This window comes from Lithobates pipiens, unplaced genomic scaffold (genome assembly GCF_037356315.1).
Source record: "Lithobates pipiens isolate NorthernLeopardFrog02 unplaced genomic scaffold, aLitPip1_a1.2 Scaffold_23, whole genome shotgun sequence".
NCBI classification, from domain to species: Eukaryota; Metazoa; Chordata; class Amphibia; order Anura; family Ranidae; genus Lithobates; species Lithobates pipiens.
In genome coordinates, this window is record NW_027507785.1 from 299,312,990 (window position 1) to 299,333,140 (window position 20,151).

The 20,151-nt window shown below is 46.4% G+C and overlaps 1 pseudogene; it reads left to right on the forward strand.

Annotated features, from left to right (window-relative positions):
* The first annotated feature begins 227 nt into the window (after window positions 1-227).
* LOC143928538 (U2 spliceosomal RNA) lies at window positions 228-407 on the forward strand (annotated as a pseudogene).
* Window positions 408-20,151: the final 19,744 nt, after the last annotated feature.

Genomic DNA, 20,151 nt, shown 5'->3' on the forward strand with positions numbered 1-20,151 from the left:
GAGGTCATTTCCACCATCACCTATATGGAATGCTGGCCACTGGGGAGATAAAGGGGCATGCTGGAAATTGATCACACCCACCCCTCCCCCGAGCACTGCCACTGATCCCAGGAGTCCTAGGATCTCTAGGAGTTTTCTGTCTATTAATGGGTCCCCTCACCTCTCCAGTCCATGGTGTGCAGGCAGTGAGGAAATTATGTGCTGTAACCTCTAGCAACCAATCAGTAATCGCTTCTCGGCCTTTTGGCTAAGATCAAGTGTAGTATCTGTTCTTATCAGTTACCAGGAGGTGGCGCTTGCTTCCGTCCCTGTTCTACGGCGAGGTGGAGCAGGGGTGGCAGTTGCTATGCAAAGCCTGCTGGTGTAAAGGTGACCTGGAGCGGTTCGTAGCCGAAAGGGAAGCCTTCTGATGGGGATGGAGAACCACTGGTCGAAGCCAGGGGAGGGGACCCTGGCCTTCTGGCCTGGATTGTGGCAGCTTTAGCTCCGGTCAGTTTTTCGGAGGGAACGCTTGTTCCCCCTTCCCCCTTGGGGTGGAACGGCCTGTACTTCCCGAATGTAATTAGGTGGGAGTGATGGGAGTGAGGGTGCGGCGCGGTGAGTCAGCATCTCACTAAGCTCCTGGATCTACATACCTACCTGATCAGGGGTGGGGGCTGTTGTGGTCTGGGCTGGGGGCCAGGGACGCTTCTGTTGAAAAGCCCATGGTGATGTGCCCCTGGAGTGGCAGTCCAGGGGTGCCTTATGTTCACTGTGCTCTGCACTCTGATATTTGGCACCTAGGTCACGTCACCAGATACACGCTTTTTTACACCTGCCTCTAGGGCCCGGCCTTTTGGCTAGGACCAGAGGAATTTTTGATTCCTGGCCGGAGGGCCGGTCATTGTATTGCACAATGGCCACCTTTCACTCTCCTCTTCACTATCCCTTTCCTCACTTTTTATTTTTGTGTGTCTTGGTCACTGTTTGTCACTGCACGTGTGATGAGTAGGGTGTCGGTCCTCGGACCAATCCTGAAAGTCTTTGGGAGAGCGGACATAGGCCTTCTGGCTTGGTCCAATCTCCATTGGGGGGGGGCCTACCTTCGGGGAAGCCCCCATAGTACCTAGTACCTAGGAGGTTCTGTTCCGGCAGTCCTCCTGGGGAAAGGAGGTCTCCTGGTTTTGCCTGGGAGACCACTTGTTGAGTCTGGTACCTCAGTCCCTGTCTGGAGCCTAACGCCCCGGGGGATCAAGGTATGGTCCTTCTTTTGGAGGACATCAGACACCCGTCTGCACTTTTTAGTGTTTCACTCTTTATGTGTGTGCACTTTTTTTATGCACCGGGTGGAAGTTTTTTGGGTGTGTTTTGCACGCCATGGGCTTTAAAAAAAAAAAAAAAAATCAGTAAACGGTAATGATGTGCAGTAACCTCTAGCAACCAATCAGTGAGCAGTATTGATGTACAGTAATCTCTATCAACCAATCAACAAGCATAAATCATGCGCTGTAACCTCTAGCAACTAATCACTTAGCAGTAACGATACACTGTAACCTCTGGCAACCAATCGCAATCACTGCCCAATCTGATTCAGTAAGTGGATTTTGAGTCTAGCTGCTATTTATTTTATGCCTTAAAGCAGGTGGAGAGCTAAACTGCATGGGGGGGGGGGGGCAAGAACATTTTTGCCCAGGGTCCAATCAATATTAAAGACGGCCCTGCTCGGAGGTGGATGGGGGGTGGAGAAAAGGGGTGGCTCAGAAACGGGGAGTTCCTGCACCTATTTTCTGAAAAAAAAAAATCCCTGTATACAACTATATAGATCAGACCAGAATGAGGGACAAATGAGGAGGAATGAGGGACATTGTTCCAAATCAGGGACAGTCCCTCAAAATGTGGGACAGTTGGGAGCTATGCCATTGCATGCCGGCATTTATTCCTAGCACCCCTAAATATTATTTCTAAACAGCCTTTCAGATTTGCTTCCTGCAGCTATAATTACTGAACAAAACCTGTTTTGCACTTGACTCAATATTTAAAACTGTTATAAATTTTTAATAATGAACCAAAGTCTCCACTTCCCCCGGGGGAACATGGACCACTGGCCAACGGCCTATACTCTATATCCATGAAATGCTAAACCTGATTGGCTGGTATGGGTTGCTGCACTTTGCACGCTGTCATTGGTCTTTGCAGATGAACACGACTAACCAGACAGTGTAGAGAATGATGGCTATTCGGGAAAGTGGAACCTTAGGATTAAGTGAATGTATACACATTTGTGTTTTGTCCTGTTTTACCATTGTGTTGGTATGAAAGGTCATTGGCAGCATTGCCTGCTGGAACACTGCACTGCTTGTCTGCGCTGATTGAGAAGGCATTATTTTTTTATTTTTTTTTATTTTCCAGAAACATAAATGTCAGAGGCTGATCCACTCCTAACAACAGCCTCATTTTTCTTAATACTATTTATTTCTTCACCCCTTTATTTTATTAGGGAGAAATAAAACTGCAAAATAATTCAGCTGCTATCTCCATGTTGTCGTTTCATTGTTCAGATAATCCACATTTTCTGTACTGTGCCTTTTTTTTTTCTTTTTTTTTTTTTCTTTTGCAACGTGCCCGCATCCTTAAAGGAATGGGTTGCACCACACTGCCATCTACTGTCAGCTGCCGCGAAGAGCACCGCGTAGATATCGCCTGCCAAATCTTTATATATGAACCTTAAACTCAACTAAACCTTTCCAAGAGTTTTACGATAACATAAAATGTTTTTGTTTCAAAAGAATACAAATGCTAAATCCAGCCGAGCCAGGAACGGTAAATCTACGTTGTCCTTTCAGTGATCTCTCTGCAGGAAATTCAGAATTATGAATTTGCGTAAACAGAGCAAAAATGAACTGACTACAAAAGGGGTCATGGCGACCGTTGCGTAATGGTCTGAATCAGTCGTGACGCTGGTTTAAAGGTGCTTGTGCTCAACTGTGTTATCGAAAATCCACTGTTTCATTTTTATAATGCAAAAACAAGATAGTGTTAACATGAGAAACTGCTAAACTCAATATATATATATATATATACACAATGTATCTGTACATATACAGCATATATATATATATATATATATATATATATATATATATATATATATATATATATATATATATATATATATATATATATATATATATATATATATATAGGCTGACAGTGTTACACTACACAGAATAGGATAAGGTTCTTTTTTTTCAGCTGGTTTAGCTATGACAAGGAAGATAAAGGACAACACACAGGTCCTAAATACATTTTAGTTACCGTATTTATCGGCGTATAACATGCACATTCATTTTAAGAGGGAAGTTTCAGGAAAAACTTACATTTTAAATAAGGAACTTTGAAACAAAATAAGGGTCAGTGTCCATCAACAGCCTCACCATCGCCATCAATGCAGCCTCATCAGTCCTCATCAATGCAGCCTCACCGTTGCCATCAATGCAGCAGCTTCAACACTGTCATCAATGCAGCAGCCTCACCATTGCCATCAATGCAGCCTCATCAGTCCACATCAATGAAGCATCACCATTGCCATCAATGCAGCAGCCTCACCATTGCCATTAATGCAGCCTCATCAGTCCACATCAATGCAGCCTCACCATTGCCATCAATGCAGCAGCTTCAACACTGTCATCAATGCAGCAGCCTCACCATTGCCATCAATGCAGCCTCATCAGTCCACATTAATGAAGCATCACCATTGCCATCAATGCAGCAGCCTCACCATTGCCATTAATGCAGCCTCATCAGTCCACATCAATGCAGCCTCACCATTGCCTTCAATGCAGCAGCCTCACCATTGCCTTCAATGCAGCAGCCTCACCATTGTCATTAGTGAAGCAGCCTCACCATTGCCATCAATGCAGCCTCATCAGTCCACATCAATGCAGCCTCATCAGTCCACATCAATGCAGCTTCACCATTGCCATCAATGCAGCACCCTCACCATTGCCATCAATGCAGCCTCATCAGTCCACATCAATGCAGCCTCATCAGTCCACATCAATGCAGCTTCACCATTGCCATCAATGCAGCAGTCTCACCATTGCCATCAATGCAGTAGCCTCACCATTGCCATCAATGCAGTAGCCTCAGCATTGCCTTCAATGCAGCAGCCTTGCCATTGCCATCAGTGCAGCAGCCTCAGCATTGCCTTCAATGCACCAGCTTCAGCATTGCCATCAGTGCAGTCTGATCGATGCCCATCTTCAGCCTAGAGGGGACAGGGAGGGGGGTGGGACAAACACAGACAAATTACATGCAGTGAGAATATCCTATGATAGACAGAACAGTGGTCCAATGGTGGCCCAGGAGACGGGGCTTCCTATTACAGAGGCCACCAAGTAAACAGGAGATTCTCACTGTATGCAATCTGACGACGCTCATCCTGCCCCTCCCTGTCCCCTCCGAGACAGCTAAAATTGAAGTATTGGCATATAACACGCACCAGCTATGTGCATCCGATTTATCATGGTGAAAAAGTGAATGCTATACACCAATAAATACAGTATTCTTGTTTTAAGAAATTCTACAGGAATAATGTAGCCAGTCTAAATAGAAATAGAAGTTTAGTGGAGTTTAAATTTCTCATGAATTTTGTCAGTTGATTTAAATACTTTGATAGTCATTTCTGACCAGATATAGTCATAATGGCTCTATCAATTCTTTCTTTCTGTCCTCCTGTTGTCTTTCTTTCATTCTTTCTTTCTTTCTTTCTCATTTGATTATGGATTTGTAATTGTGCTTTGAAAATTTAACTTTTTCCTTCTTTGGTTTTCTGTCTGGTCTACTCATACCTTCCCTCCTATACCCCTCTCATCTCTTCTACCGAACCTCTCCCCTCTCTCTCCCCAACACATCCACTCCTCTTCCCCTCTCTTCATCTACCTATTTAATCCCTCGCTATTCTACTCTCCTCTCCTGTCTACTCATTCCTTTCCTCCCATTCCACCCTTCTCCCCTTCTTCCCAACACATCCACTCCCCTTCTCCTCTCCTTGCCTCCTCATATACTTATTCCTTCCCTCCCATTCCCCACCCTCCCCTCTCCTATCCTACCATCTCCCCTTCCTCTCCTCTTCCTCACCCCTTTTCTCCTTTTCCTTTCCTCTCCTCTCCTCTCCCCTTCCTCTCTTCTCCTCTCCCCTTCCTCTATCCTTCCTCTCCTCTCCCCTTCCCCTATCCTTCCTCTCCTCTCCTCTCCCCTTCCTCTGTCCTTCCTCTCCTCTCCTCTTCCTCTATCCTTCCTCTTCTCTCCTCCCCTTCCTCTATCCTCTTCCTCTATCCTTCCTCTAGTCTTTCCTCTTCCTGTCCCCTTCTTCTCCTATCCTCTTCCCTTCCTCTCCCCTTCTCTCCTCTTCATCTCCTTTCCCCTTCTTTTCCCCTTCCTTAGTAGTCTGGTTGTAGGCCAAGGTCCTGAGAGGGCTCCCCTTGCAGCTAAGTGCAGCACAACCCCGAAGGTGGAACAGGGAATGCGGTGCCCAGAGAAGCATGATTTGCCAGTGGCCTTGGCTTGGAGGCTTGAGAATCAGAAGCCAGGCCAGGGGTCATACACCAGAAGATCGGTCAATAGCAGATTCAGGATTCAGGCAGCATTACTGAAACAAGCCGGGGTTATTCACGGTAAGACAGGCAGAAGCAGAGTCAGTGAGCCAAGCTGGGATCAAGCATTGAAGCAGGCAGAAGGTCAGAGTACAAGCCAGGGGTCAAACCAGGAGATCAGGATAAGCAGGTGAAGGAAGCCGGGTCCAAGATCAGAATACAGAAGCACAGGGAACACTGGGGAGCTAACGATAATCCAGAAATTCAGGGATCCCAGCAGCAGGTTTATATAGGCCAGCAAGTGCCAACATCTGTCACGACATGCGCATGCACGCCGCCCGTTTGCATCTGCGTGCACCAGTTTGCATCATCGCTTGTGTACACATACCAACGCACCTGGAAGTTTGCCTAGTGATGCCATGATGAGTATTGGCGACATTGCCAGTCTTGTGGCCATTCCCCTGACACCTATCCTCTTCCCTTCCTCTCCCCTTCTTTTCCTCTTCCCTTCCTCTCCCCTTTTTCTCGTCTTCCCTTTCTCTCCCCTTTCTCCTCTTTCTTTGCTCTCCTCTCCTTTCCTCCCTTCTCCCCTTCCCTTCCTCTCCCCTTCTCCTCTCCTATTCTTTCCTTTCCTATCCTCTTCCCTTCTTCTCCCCTTCTCTTCTTCCTTTCCTTTTCTCTCCACTTTCTACTCTTTCCTTCCACTCCCCTTTCTCCTCTTCCTCCCCTCTCAACCCCTCTGTTTTTCTCTTTTCACCTTTTGTGATTATACAATTTTGTTATATATATATACAAAACAGGCTTATTCTTTGTCTGTCTGTCTCTCTATTTCTTTGCCTCTCACTATCTCTATCTCTCGTTTCCCTTTTCTCTCCTTTTCTCTCTCTTTCCACTTTCTACTTCTACCTCTCTTTGTATCTCTTTCTGTGTGTCTTTGTCTCCTTCCTCATCCCTTTGTCTTCTCCTATCTATCAATCTCCTTTTCTTTCTTTCTTTCTTTCTTTCTTTCTTTCTTTCTTTCTTTCTTTCTTTCTTTCTTTCTTTCTTTCTTTCTTTCTCTCTTTCTCATTCTCTTTCTAGCTTTTCTTTTTCTTTTTTTTTTTTCTTCTTTTCTTTCTCATTTGATTATGAATTTGTAATTGTTCTTAGAAAATCTAAACTTTTTTTATTCTTTGGTTTTCTGTCTGGTCTACTCATACCTTCCCTCCTATACCCCTCTCATCTCTTCTACCGAACCCTTTCTCCTCTCCTCTCATTCTTTCCTTCGCATTCCCTCCCATCACCTCTCCTCTCCTTGTCTACTCATTCCTTCCCTCCCCTCCCCCTTCACCCCCTTCTCCCCAACCTCTCCACAACACATCTACTCCCCTTCTTCTCTCCTTGTCTACTTATTCCTTCCTTCCCATTCCCTCCCATCTCCTCTTCCTTTCTCTCCCTTTCTCTCCTCTTCTTCTCCTTTCCTTATCCTCTCCCTTTCCTCTCCTCACCTCTCCTCTCCCCTTCTCTATTCTCCTCTCCTCTCATTCCTTCCTTCGCATTCCCGCCCATCACCTCTCCTCTCCTCTCATTCTTTCCTTCGCATTCCCTCCCATCTCCTCTCATTCCCTCCCATCACCTCTCTTCTCTCCTCGTCTACTCAATCCTTCCCTCCCCTCCCCCTTCACCTCCTTCTCCCCAACACATCTACTCCCCTTCTCCTCTCCTTGTCTACTTATTCCTTCCTTCGCATTCTCTCCCATCTCCTCTTCCTTCCTCTCCCTTTCTCTCTTCTCCTCTCCTCTCCCATTCACTCCTCGTCCTCTCCTCTCCCATTCTCTCCTCCTTTTCTCCTCTCCTCTTCCTATCCTCTCCTCTCCCATTCTCTCCTCTTCTTATCCTCTCTGCATCCTCTCCCCTTCCTCTCCTCTCCTCTCCCCTTCTCTCCTCTCCTCTCTTCTCCTCTCCTCTCCTCATCCTCTCCTCATCCTTTCCTCTCCCATTCTCTCTTCTTCTCCTCTCCTCATCCTCTCCCCTTCCTCGCCTCTTCTCTTCCTCTCCTCTTCTTTTCTTCTCCCCTTCACTCATCTATCTAATCTACCTATCTCTTTTTCTTGCTGCCTTTCTCTCTCCCTGTTTCTGCTCCTCTGTTCTCTCTCTATATGTCTCTTTCTGCCTGTCTTTGTCTCCCCCCAGCTTTCTGTCTCTCTCTCTCTCTCTCTCTGCACCTCTCTCTCTCTCTCTCTGTCCTTCTCTCTCTCTGCACCTCTCTCTGTCTCTTTCTCTCTCTCTACCGGTCTCTCTCTCTCTGTCCCTCTCTCTCTGTCTCTCTCTTTCTCTCTGTCTGTCTCTCTCCCCCATCTCTCTTCACCTGTCTCTTTCTCTCTCTTTCTCTCTCTCTCTCTCTCTCTCTCTCTCTCTCTCTCTCTCATTCCCTTTCTCTTTCCTTTCTTGTCTCTCTCCTCCTTCTCCCCCACCTTCTTTCTCCCTCCCTGGTAATCCTATAGATTTGATGATATTGTGGTTCACTTCAATGGTTGCATTACACAAACGGGGGTCTCACTATGCAGAGGAAAAAAAAATCCTTCTGGCTGGGTCCTGGCTGTCTCTGCTGTGAATATCAAGGTAGATTTATTATTCCCATGAATCATTCAAGGCAAACACATATTGCACACCGATCTTTTTTGAAATAATAGCAACACAATAATCAGTTTCTCCCAGTGAAAGGCTGGAGCCTGCACCAGACAAGCAGCCATCTATCTGAATGATTCCATTCATTGTCTGCAAGCTCTATCAGTCAGGGCTGCTGCTGATCGGAGACAGGGGCCTTGTGCCGGTGACCTTTGCTGAAAGCAAACTTTCAACAGGCCATTTTGACCCGTCTCTCTTGCCAAAATTGATTGTTTGCTTTTTCCGCTGTGCTCAGGACAATCGGGGGGTAAGGTGTGTTTACTTAATTGCGTTATATTTAAATTCAGCGCTTTATCTGTGTACAGAGCTGTTCAAGGTGAACATCAGCCAAATACACTCACGTATGTCGCTGGAGAGGCGACAAGATGGGCTACGAGCGGCGGCGTATGGGAGCAATTGTTTTTCCAGCCTCCTAAAGGATAACCGCAGGCAAATCTACGACGACGCCTTTTAGTTCTCTTCTTTTTTTTTTTTTATTCGGCTGATGGTATTATCTGAAAGCTGATTCTAAAATAAGTTGCCACAAGCTAGCTGAAATCAGAAAACAGGCTTGCGATTCCTGTTAGGGTAATATTTAGGCATAGCAGCGCTGTGCCGGAGCCAATGCGCGTGGCCAGCAGCCACGATGTCCGCCCGCCATCGCTCTTCAGAGAGTCAAAAAGGGAATCTGTCAATGTAAACCAGGGATATGCAATTAGCGGACCTCCAGCTGTTGCAAAACTACAAGTCCCATCATGCCTCTGCCTCTGGGTGTCATGCTTGTGGCTGTCAGAGTCTTGCTATGCCTCATGGGACTTGTAGTTCTGCAACAGCTGGAGGTCCGCTAATTGCATATCCCTGATGTAAACCTTCAGATCCTCGTTATGACAGGTGAGTAGAGAGAGAGATCTGCTGTTCCTAGTGATCAGGAACAGCAATCTTTCTCCTCCTCTCGTCAGTCCCCTCCCCCCCTACAGTTAGAAACACCTCCCTAGGACACACTTAACCCCTTGATCAGCCCCTAGTGTTAACCCCTTCCCTGCCAGTGACATTTATACAGTAATCAGTTGCTATTTTTAACCCCCGATCGCTGTATTAATGTCAATGGTCCCAAAAAAGTGTCAAAAGTGTCTGATCTGTCCGCCACATTGTTGCAGTCCTGTTAAAAATCGCAGATCACCATCATTACTGGTTAAAAAAAATTAATAAATAATAAAAATGCCATAAATCTATCCCCTATTGTGTAGACGCTATAACTTTTGTGCAAACCAATCAATATACACTTATAGAGATTCTCTTTACCAAAAATATGTAGAAGAATACATATTGGTGTAAACTGATGAAGAAATTATTATTATTTTTTTATTTGTTTTTTAGATATTATTATATTATCATATTTGACACTTTTTTTGTGAATTGATGAGGGTAAAATGTACCCCCTTACCAATCCACATAGATTCTGATAAGCCCCCACCCGCAGACCCCACAACCACCAGGCAAGGGCCGTGGGAATATGGCCCTTGTCCCCAACTCCAAAGCACCCTCCCCATGTTGAGGGCATGTGGCCTGGTACAGTTCAGGGGGGGGGGGGGGGTTGCTCTCTCGTCCCTCTTTTCCTCTGGCCTGCCAGGTTGTGTGCTCGGATAAGGATCTGGTTTGGATTTTGGGGGGGGGGCCTACTACATTTTTCTTTCATTTTGGCACAGGGTTCCCCTTAAAATCCATACCAGACCTAAAGGGTCTGGTATGTATTTTGAGGGGACCCCATGCCATTTTTTTTAATTTGGCGCAGGGTTCCCCTTAATATCCATACCGGACCTTAATTTTAGTTCATGGTTCCCCTTATTATTCATACTAGATCCAAAGGGCCTGGTAATGGATTTGGGGGGGGGGCAATGCCATTTTTTCAATGAGTTTTGTCTATATTGCCGAGACCCGTCAATTCATTACAGCCACGATCAGTTTTAAATTACTTTTTTTCCTTTAGAAATGTCATTTTGCTGTGGTATTGTTCTAAACACAGGAAAGATGCGTCGCTTTACAGCCATACTATAGACACCCCCCCAGGCACGATATATTTAAAGGAATATTTCATTTTTAATGTTTCACTTTAAGCATTATTAAAATCACTGCTCCCCAAAAATGTCAGTTTTTAAAACTTTTTTTTGCACCGATACATGTCCCTTGGGGCAGGACCCAGGTCCCCAAACACTTTTTATGACAATAACTTGCAAATAAGCCTTTAAAATTAGCATTTTCAGTTTTTCATGTTAGTGTCCCATTGTCAAGAAGGACGTTCCGATCACCCGGCTGTTCCCGGAAGTCTTACCTGTGGAATTCCCAGCAGAAGAGCCAAACGGCGCACGCGGGTTCGCAATAACGCTGATGGGTGCACGCTAACGCGGGTGCGCGTGAACGCACACGGACGCGCAGTATGACAAATCTTGGCGCCAAAGGGGTTATTTAAAGAGACCTGTTACCTTGCCTCCCTGCTGTCCAGTCTACAGCGTTCCTGAGAGACCCCCTGTTACTACCCTGTTTGCTACCCGATTCCTGTTACCCGGCTTGCCTCTGACTACTCCCTGTTTGCTGCCTGCCTCCGACCCCAGCTTGTCTGACTATTCTTCTGCCTGCTGTCTTGGTACCATACCTGCCCGTCCGTGTTTGACTACGACTATGCCTTGCCTGCCGCCTTGGTGTTGTTCCTGCCTACCAGTGTCCAACCTGGCCTGCTTGAAGATCCGCTGAGTGTCCTGATCTACAAGACACCTTCCTCTTGATCCAGTGTTCCTGCTGCTCCTGCTCACCACTGGTCCCAGTTCCAGCCTGCATCCGGTTACCCTTCTGCTTCTTGGAGTCCAGACCAACCCTTGCATCTGTGACCTGCCAGGCACTTGTGCCCCTTCTGTGCTCCTGAACATCTGTCTGCTCTACCGGGAGATCTTGAGCCAGAGGAATACGAGAAGCCACTCCCAGCATCTGTGGGCTCAACCACCAGGTACGTGACACCCATAGACTTTAACAGTGTTCCGCGGCTTTTGAATTTGCCCCGAACACCGCATAATGTTCGCTGTTCGGCAAACAGGCGAACACCCACTGTTCGAGTTGAACTTACGTTCGACTCGAACATCGGGCTCATCCCTAGTAAAGGGCTGGGCTGGATGCCAGAAGTCTCCGCTGCTCCTGCTCAGTTCCTTCAATCTGAAGGACAGCTCTCAGTGGACGTTGATCGCCTGTAAAAAGGTGGGATCGCAGGGCGCATTTTGAGGATTACTCCTCTTCCTCGGCCATTCTGAACACAGCAGGCCAGCCATGCAAAGCATTCCCTGACTGGACAAGGTGGAAAACGTGGCTTCACCCCCCTGCACCTCCACCTCATTCAATCAGAGAATGCTTTGACTACAAGTCCCAACAACTCTGAGGGGGAAGCCATTTGTAATGAGACTTCATAGCGTTGTTAGGACAGAAACAGAAATAGTGCCAGAACCATGAAAACTGCACGAATGGCAGGTAATTTGGGGAGGTTACATAAGGAAAATTATACAGAGAATACTTTTATTGTTCATGCATGATGGTAACATGGCACAATGGAGCTTTGAGTTTTGCCTGAAGAGACACTTTAAAGTTGACCTTTTGTTAACTTTTCATGAAATAATAAAATTCTGATGTCACCATCTATCTGAAAAAGGAGCTAGGGGGAAAAACTGTTGGCTGAACAGCAGCTACATGTGGGCTAAGTGCAGCCTGGTGTGGTGTGGTGGGTAGTAAACACACAGACTCCAAGCTAGGCTGAAGCAATATATTGTAGAAAGGTTCAACAGGGTACAAGCAGGCCCAATGGGAAGGCATGCCCGACCGAAACCACCACAACCACCACAACTCCTTTGGAACCTCTCCCTGCCGTTTTGGACCTGTTCCTACACTGATCACTTGCACAATGAACACCAAAGCAAGGAATCAGGCTCTGTCCTCACCCAAGATGGCCACCAAAGTCACATGGGCTGTCAGCATCCAATCGGATAGCTGTCTCCCTGTAACTTAGGAAATCATAGAGGAACCAAGTCCCTCTCAACTTCCTTCTCCCACTGCATTGCAGCTGGGATCCAGTACCACCTACAGTGGAGACTACAGACTGCACTAGCCTACATGCATCCAGTTAGCACTGTTCAGGTATTCTGACAGCCACTGGAGCCAGCTGATTGTGGGCAGAGGAGATTCCTCCATCCACACTGTTTAGCAAGGATGGGGGAATTGACAGTTTTCAAGTCATCTCGCAAATCTTGCAGTGTATGTCCAGCTTTAGACTGACAAACGTTTAGGCCTAGCGCTGCCTTCCAGAAGCCTGGCCATAAACTACCAATCAAAGTCATCTATCCCACCCTACATAGAAGCCAGGGCATGAGGTCTGTAAAGCAGTAGTGTATTTAGGGTTTGTGCTGCCCTAGGCCTGACTAAACTTGTGCACCCCCTAATTTAAATATGACCCACCCCTTCCTGCCAAGGCCCCGCCCCTTGCTGCTTAAGACCTGCCCTAAAAAATTTTGAGTAAGGACACTAGTTCTAAGGGCCGGGGGGGGGGGGGGGGGCAAAGATTTTCAAAGATTTCCTCTCACTTCCCGTTTGAAGTGAAGGGAAATCTCTGCAATGGGACAGGAATCTTAAAAAATAAACCTGACAGGGGTTATTACCCTCCCTTACTCTATCCAAAATGAAAGTAAAAAGTGTTGCCTATAGTTTTACTTTAGGCAAAAATTTCTGATAATATTATGGAGAGGACTCATGCCTCATACACACAATCAGAAATTCGGCCAGCAAAAGACAGATGAGAGCCTTTAGTTGAAAAATGTGACCGTATGTATGCTCCATCAGAATTTTGCTGGACGAATTCCCGCCAGCAAAAGATCGAGAGCAGGTTCTTAATTTTTCCGATGGAAAAAGTTTTGATCAGAAATTCCGATCATCTGTAGCAATTCCAACACTCAAAATTCCTACACATGCTCAGAAACAATTCGACGCATGCTCTGAAGCATTGAACTTCATTATCTCAGCTCGTCGTAGTGTTGTACCTCACCGCCTTCTTGACGGTCGAAAGTTGAGTAAACTTTTCTGTGACCGTGTGTATGCAAGCCAAGCTTGAGCAGAATTACGTCGGAAAAACAATCATAGCTTTTTCCGACCAGAATTCTGGTCGTGTGTACGCGGCATAAGAAGATATAAACATGCCAGTGGTGCAGCAGAAAAAACATAGCACAGTGAGGAAGGTTTGTGGTCCAGGATGAGAGGACAGCCGCCCGGATACTGGAAGCAGTGCAGCCACTTTATGGGGGGGGGGGGGGCGCTAGACTAATTTGCCTCTCAGCCCAGTCCGCCCCATAAGACGGGCGCTACACTAACAGCCGACGGGGCCTCTTTCCATGCTGCCCCCCAGCAAAGTGCTGCCCTAGACCTGGGCCTTTTTGGCCTAGGCCAGGATACAGTGTTGCTGTAAAGTACATCCCCAGCATCAAAGGCAGGAACATTCTCTGTATTTCACCCCGCCGTACATGCGCCATGTGCTCTCCCTCGCCCTCTCACTTTCACAGTATTGACCATCGCTCATCCAATCCATCGACAATCAATCCAGTCTGTAGGTGTATGCTGGCTTAGGCTGACCTGCTCATCACCAGGCATAGAGTCTGCTGAACTGTATGTTTATCAAAGTGTCGTCACACTCTGTGTTACCTCTACATGGGAATGTGCAGTACGCAGTACAGCTAGGCAGACGTCGGAGTGCATGCGTTGCTTCACAAATCTTTTGGCAGGTAAAGCAGTTCCTGTATGTGCCTTTTACCTGCTGCTTGACTGGAGATGCCTTGTTATGCCTTAGGAAACCTGTGAGGAGAGACACATCTAATGCCTGGCATCCTTCCTTCACCTCCCAGGGACCACTGTGCCTAGCATGTAGGGGAAGATGTTGGCTCATTACCAAGACGCTAATGAAATTGTTGGCAATCATCATGACAGAGACTGCTTGCTTCAGTTATCACAGAGCAGATCATTGCTGAGATGCCACTGTCCTGTCTACATGATAATAATAATTAGCCCTTGTACACACGGTCGGAGATTTCGACAACCAAATCCGTCGGATTTTCTCCGTCGGTATTTCTCCGTCGGATCTTGTCCGAAACTGTTGCATACACACGGTCAGACTAAGTTGTCGAAAAATCCGATCTTTCAGAACGTGATGTCGTAATTTTGTTACGATGAGACTACATTCAGGCTAGTAGCCAATAGCTTTGATGTAGGAATTTGATCTGAGCATGCGTGGCACTTGGTCCGATCAAAATGCTCTACACATGATCGGATTAGGTCTGTCCGGCCCAGTTGGTCGGGAAATATTTCCAACATGTTGGAAAATTGGGTCCGACGGATATTCCGACGGAATCAGTCCAATGCATACCACACACAGTCGGATTATCTGACGACACGGTCCGATAGGACACATTCCGACGGATTCTTTCTTTTTTCTTCCTTCTTTCCTTTCTTTCTTCCTTCCTTTAACCACTTAAGGACCGAGCCTATTTCTGAGATTTGTTGTTTGCAAGTTAAAAACAGGGTTTTTTGCTAGAAAATTACTTAGAACCCCCAAACATACTTTATTTATTTTTCTTACCCTCGAGAATAAAATGGCGGTCGTTGCAATACTTTCTGTCACACCGTATTTGCGGAGCGGTCTTACAAGCACATTTTTTGGGGAAATAATACACTTTTTTGAATTAAAAAATAAGACATCAGTAAAGGAAGTATCTTTTTTTTATATATATTGTGGAAGATAATGTTACGCCGAGTAAATTGATACCCAACATGTCATGCTTCAAAATTGCGCCCGCTGATGGAATAGCGACAAACTTTTACCCTTAAAATACTCCATAGGCGATGTTTAAATAATTCTACAGGTTGCATGCTTTGCGTTACAGAAGACGTCTAGGGCTAGAATTATTGCCCTCACTCTAACAATCGCGGCGATACCTCACATGTGTGGTTTGAACACCGTTTTCATATGCGGGCGCTACTCAAGTATGCGTTCGCTTCTGCACGTGAGCTCGACAGGGACAGGGCAAGTTTAAAAAAAAAAATATGTTTTATTTATTTATTTTACTTATTTTTTTTTTTTTTTTTTTTTTTTTATACTGTTCTTTAAAAAAAAAAAATTGTGTCACTTTAATTCCTATTACAAGCAATGTAAACATCCCTTGTAATATAAAAAAAGCATGACAGGACCTCTTATTATGAGATCTGGGGACAAAAAGATCTCACATCTCATATTCACACTAAAATGCAATAAAAAAAAAAATGTGTCAATAAAAAAAAAAAAAAAAATGACCCTTTAAGATTTAGTCTGCAATTGCTTTGGTGTTGCTCACATGATTAGTTATGACACCAGACATTTGATGGCTTGGCAGTTAGGCTGAGAGTACAAGGCCAGGTGACAGAATACTTCACCCCCTTTTCCACGCAGCAGGCACACTCTGTGACCACTTTGTCCTTCAGACTCAACTGATTACAGATCGGGGGAAAAGGACCAATCAGCAGACCTTTACCATGTGATCAGCTGTGTCCACAGGATGAAGAAATGAGACCGGTAACAGGGAAGTCTGACAGTGTCCCGATTATCAGTGCAGCCCCGTGAGTGCCAATCAGTGCAGTTTATCAGTGTCCATAAGTGCAGCTTATCAGTGCCCATTAGTGCTGTCTATCAGTCCCACCTATCAGTACCCATCACATCAGTGCCCATCAGTGCCATTTCATCAGTGCAGCTTATCAGTACCCATGAGTGTGTTTCATTAATGCCCATCAGTGCAGCCTCATCAGTGCAGTCTCATCAGTGCAGCTTATCAGTGCCAATCAGTGTCATTTCATTAATGCCCATCAGTGCAGCCTCTTCAGTGGCATTTCATCAGTGCAGCTTATCAGTGCCCATCAGTGCCGTTTCATTAATGCCCATCAGTGCATTTTTTTATAGTATAAACAAGTCATATATTTTGCGGTTAATTGATTTACACCAGAGTCCACAGAGTTTCCCTTTTATATCTGATTCCACAGAGTTCCCCTTTTACCTCTGAATCTGTAGTGTGCCCCTTTTACATCTGAATCCTCAGAATTCCATTTTTACATTTGAATCCACACAGTCCCCCTTTATATCTAAACTCGCAGCGTTCCCTTTCCCTGTAAGCCCTTGTACACACGTTCGGAGATTCCGACAACCAAATCCGGCGGATTTTGTCCGTCTGATTTTGTCCGATGGATTGTGTCCGAAACTGTTGCATACAGACAGTCGGACAAAGTTGTCGGAAAATCCGATCTTTCAGAACGTGATGACGTAATTTTGTTACGATGGGACTACATTCACGCTAGTAGCCAATAGCTTTGATGTAGGAATTTGATCTAAGCATGCGTGGCACTTTGTCCGATCGGAATTCTCTACACATGATCGGAGTATGTCCGATCGGAGCATTTTGTCGGAAAATATTTCTGGCAAGTTGGAAAATTTGGTCCGACGGATATTCCGACTGAAACAGTCCGATGCAGACCACACACAGTTGGAATATCCGACAAAACGCTTCGATCGGACACATTCCATCGGAATATCCGATCGTGTGTACAAGGGCTAAGGGGGACTCTGCAGACTCTGATGTAAAGGAGAACTCTGGGGACTCTGACATAAGAGATGCTCTGTGAACCCGGATTTAAAGGGGAACACTGAGAACTCTGCTGTACACAGAGGACTCTGATGTGATGGGAACATGCAGTCTCTGGCGTAAAGGGGAACTCTGATGTAAGGGGTGCTCTGAGAACCCTGATTTACCTTAATGTACTCACTCAGAGGCAGGAGAGAGAAGGGGAAGGGGGCCAACTCACCCCTTGGCAGTCAGCACCTCCTATCTAGATGTATCTGCGGCTGGTGAACTTCAAATTTCCGGCCCCACTTTCCTTTTCTGAAGCACAGAGCCAGGGATTGGAGTGGCAGACACAGAGGTGCAGGAGAAAGAGGAGCAAATATGAAACAAGGGAAGCTATTGGCTACTGGCTATTGAACTTCCTTTTTTAGTCCCATTTACGTCATCACGTAACGAACAAACTGACTTTCGAACTGACTTAGTCCGTCTATGTGTGGCCAAGTCCGTTCGTTCGGAAAGTCAGTCGGAACTCCGCCGAAAGCCTGTTCTAGTCTCCCAGAAAGTCCGGTCGTGTGTACACAGCATAACAGACACTCTCAGCTTAGACAACTGCAGATAGTAACCCTGCTGGGAAGCCATAGTCCTTTCTGAATAATGTGTCTGGGTTTCAGGCAGTCTGAAACCCAGACACGGGATTCAAAACCCGAAATGTCCGGGTGAATCCCGGACAGGTGGCAACCCTACAGGAAGTAGGGTGCCTTATCCAGAGGGTCCATATGCTGCAACTGGTTACAGTCGTAAAATATATCAGTCTGTCTCAAAAGTCTTTTTCTATATTAGCTGAAAGTAGGATTTTTTGAAGTCTGCGCATTGTTCTTTTGGGTGCGCTATTCCCTTATCCCCTCTCCCTGGAATTTATTGGTCTGAATAAACTATATTAAATGTCCAAATGGCTGCTGCCTCTCTGTTCACCTCATCGCTATAAATCAAGAATCCAACCCCAAGTTAAATGTCAGCCAACCTGATCATTGGTGGTACCTAATAGAGTTGAGCCCCGTTTTGTGTGGGTCAATCAGCCATAGTATGTGTATGTGAGATAGAGACTTTAGATTGTAAGCTCCTTGAGGGCAGGGACTGATGTGAATAAACAATATACACTATATTGTCAAAAGTTTTGGGATGCCTGCCTTTACACACACATTAACTGTAATGGTGTACTAGTCTTAGTCCGTAGGGTTCAGTATTTAGTTGGCCCACCCTTTGGAGCTATAACATCTTCAACTCTTCTGGGAAGGCTGTCCTCAAGGTCATATGATGGCCCTCCAGAGCGACCGATCTCGCTTGCCCGTGGGGGTGCGCATCGTGGCAATTGGTGGTGTGGTGACACCGCTACACTGATCTTGGTAAATCTCTGACGGAGGCTCTTTACCACATGATCAGCCATGTCCAATCATGGCCAATCATGATGCAAACAGGAAGAGCCATTGATTGGATTTTCCTCACTCACGTCTGACAGACGCGAGTAGAGGAGAGCCGATCGCTAGCTCTCCAAACGGGGGGGGGGGGCGTCTGTGCTGATTGTCTATCAGCGCAGCCCCCCCACGGATGCCCACCCAGGACCACCAGGATGCCGCCAGGACCACCAGGGATTCCACCCCACTGGACCACCAGATATGCCACCCTAGACCACCAGGGAAATGCCAATCAGTGCCCATCCCCAATGCTTGCCAGTGCCATCAGTGATGCCTATCAATGCCATCTATCAGTGCCCATCAGTGCCACATATCAGTGCCCAGCAGTACCACCCAGCAGTGCCCAGCAGTGTCCTATCAGTGCCACCCATAAGTACCCATCAGTGCAGCCTTTCAGTGCCCAGTGTCGCCTATCAGTGCCCACCAGTGCCACCCATGAGTGTACATCAGTGCACCCTATCAATGTCCATCAGTGCTGCATATTAGTGCCACCCATCAGTGGCGCCTACCAGTGCCTATCAGTGATGCCTATCAGTGCCCACTGTCAGTGCCTGTCAGTGACCCTCAGTGCCACTTCATTGATGCCACCTCATCGGTGTCGCCTTATCAGTGCCCGTCAGTGCTGCCTTATCAGTGCCCACCAGGAGAAGACATACTTATTTACTACATTTTACAAAAAAAAACATTTTTTATTTTATTTGTTTAGCAAAAACTAAAAATAACGCAGAGGTTATTAAATACCAAAAAAGGAAATCTCTATTTGTGGGAACAAAATTATAAAAATTCTGTGGGTACAGAGTAGCATGACCGCGCAATTGTCATTTAAACAGCGACATCGCTAAAAGCTGAAAGTTGGCTTGGGCAGGAAGGGGGTGTAAGTGACCGGTGTTGAAGTATTTAAAGTTCATGTGCGTGTAAAGGCAGGTGTCCCAATACTTTTGACAATATAGTGTATATTTTACGTTGACATCAGTCCCTGCCCTCAAGGAGCTTACAATCTAAAGTCTCTATCTCACATACACACATACTATGGTTGACTGGCCCACACAAAACAGGGCTCATCCCTATTAGGTACCACCAATGGTGAGGTTGGCTGACATTTCAGCTTGGGGTTGGATTCTTGATTTAGGCCCCTTTCACACTGGGGCGGTGTGGGCGTCGGCGGTAAAGCGCCGCTTATTTTAGCGGCGCTTTACCGTCGTTTTAGCGGCGGTCTGCGGGCGCTAGCGGGGTGGTTTTAACCCCCGCTAGCGGCCGGAAAAGGGTTAAAACCGCCCGCAAAGCACCGCTGCAGTGGCGCTTTGCCGGCGGTATTGCCGCGCTGTCCCATTGATTTCAATGGGTAGGAGCGGTTTAGGAGTTTAGTGAATACACCGCTCCTTTCACTGCTCCAAAGATGCGGCTAGCAGGACTTTTTTCACTGTCCTGCCAGCGCACCGCCCCAGTGTGAAAGCCCTCCGGCTTTCACACTGGAGTGAAAGGGGCCGGTTTTTTTCAGGCGCTACATAGGCGCTATTTTTAGCGCTGTAATGCCTGAATACCGCCCCAGTGTGAAAGCAGCCTTATAGTGATGAGGTGAACAGAGAGGCAGACAGTCACCTATTTGGACAGTTATGCCGCGTACACACGGTTGGAATTCTCATCGGAAAAAGTTCTGATGGTTTTCCCGATGGAATTCCGCTCAAGCTGTCTTGCCTACACACGGTCAAACCAAATTCCAATCGTTTAGAACGCGTTGATGCACAGCACGTACGGTGGGACTAGAAAAAGGAAGCTCAATAGTCAGTGACCAATAGCTTCCGT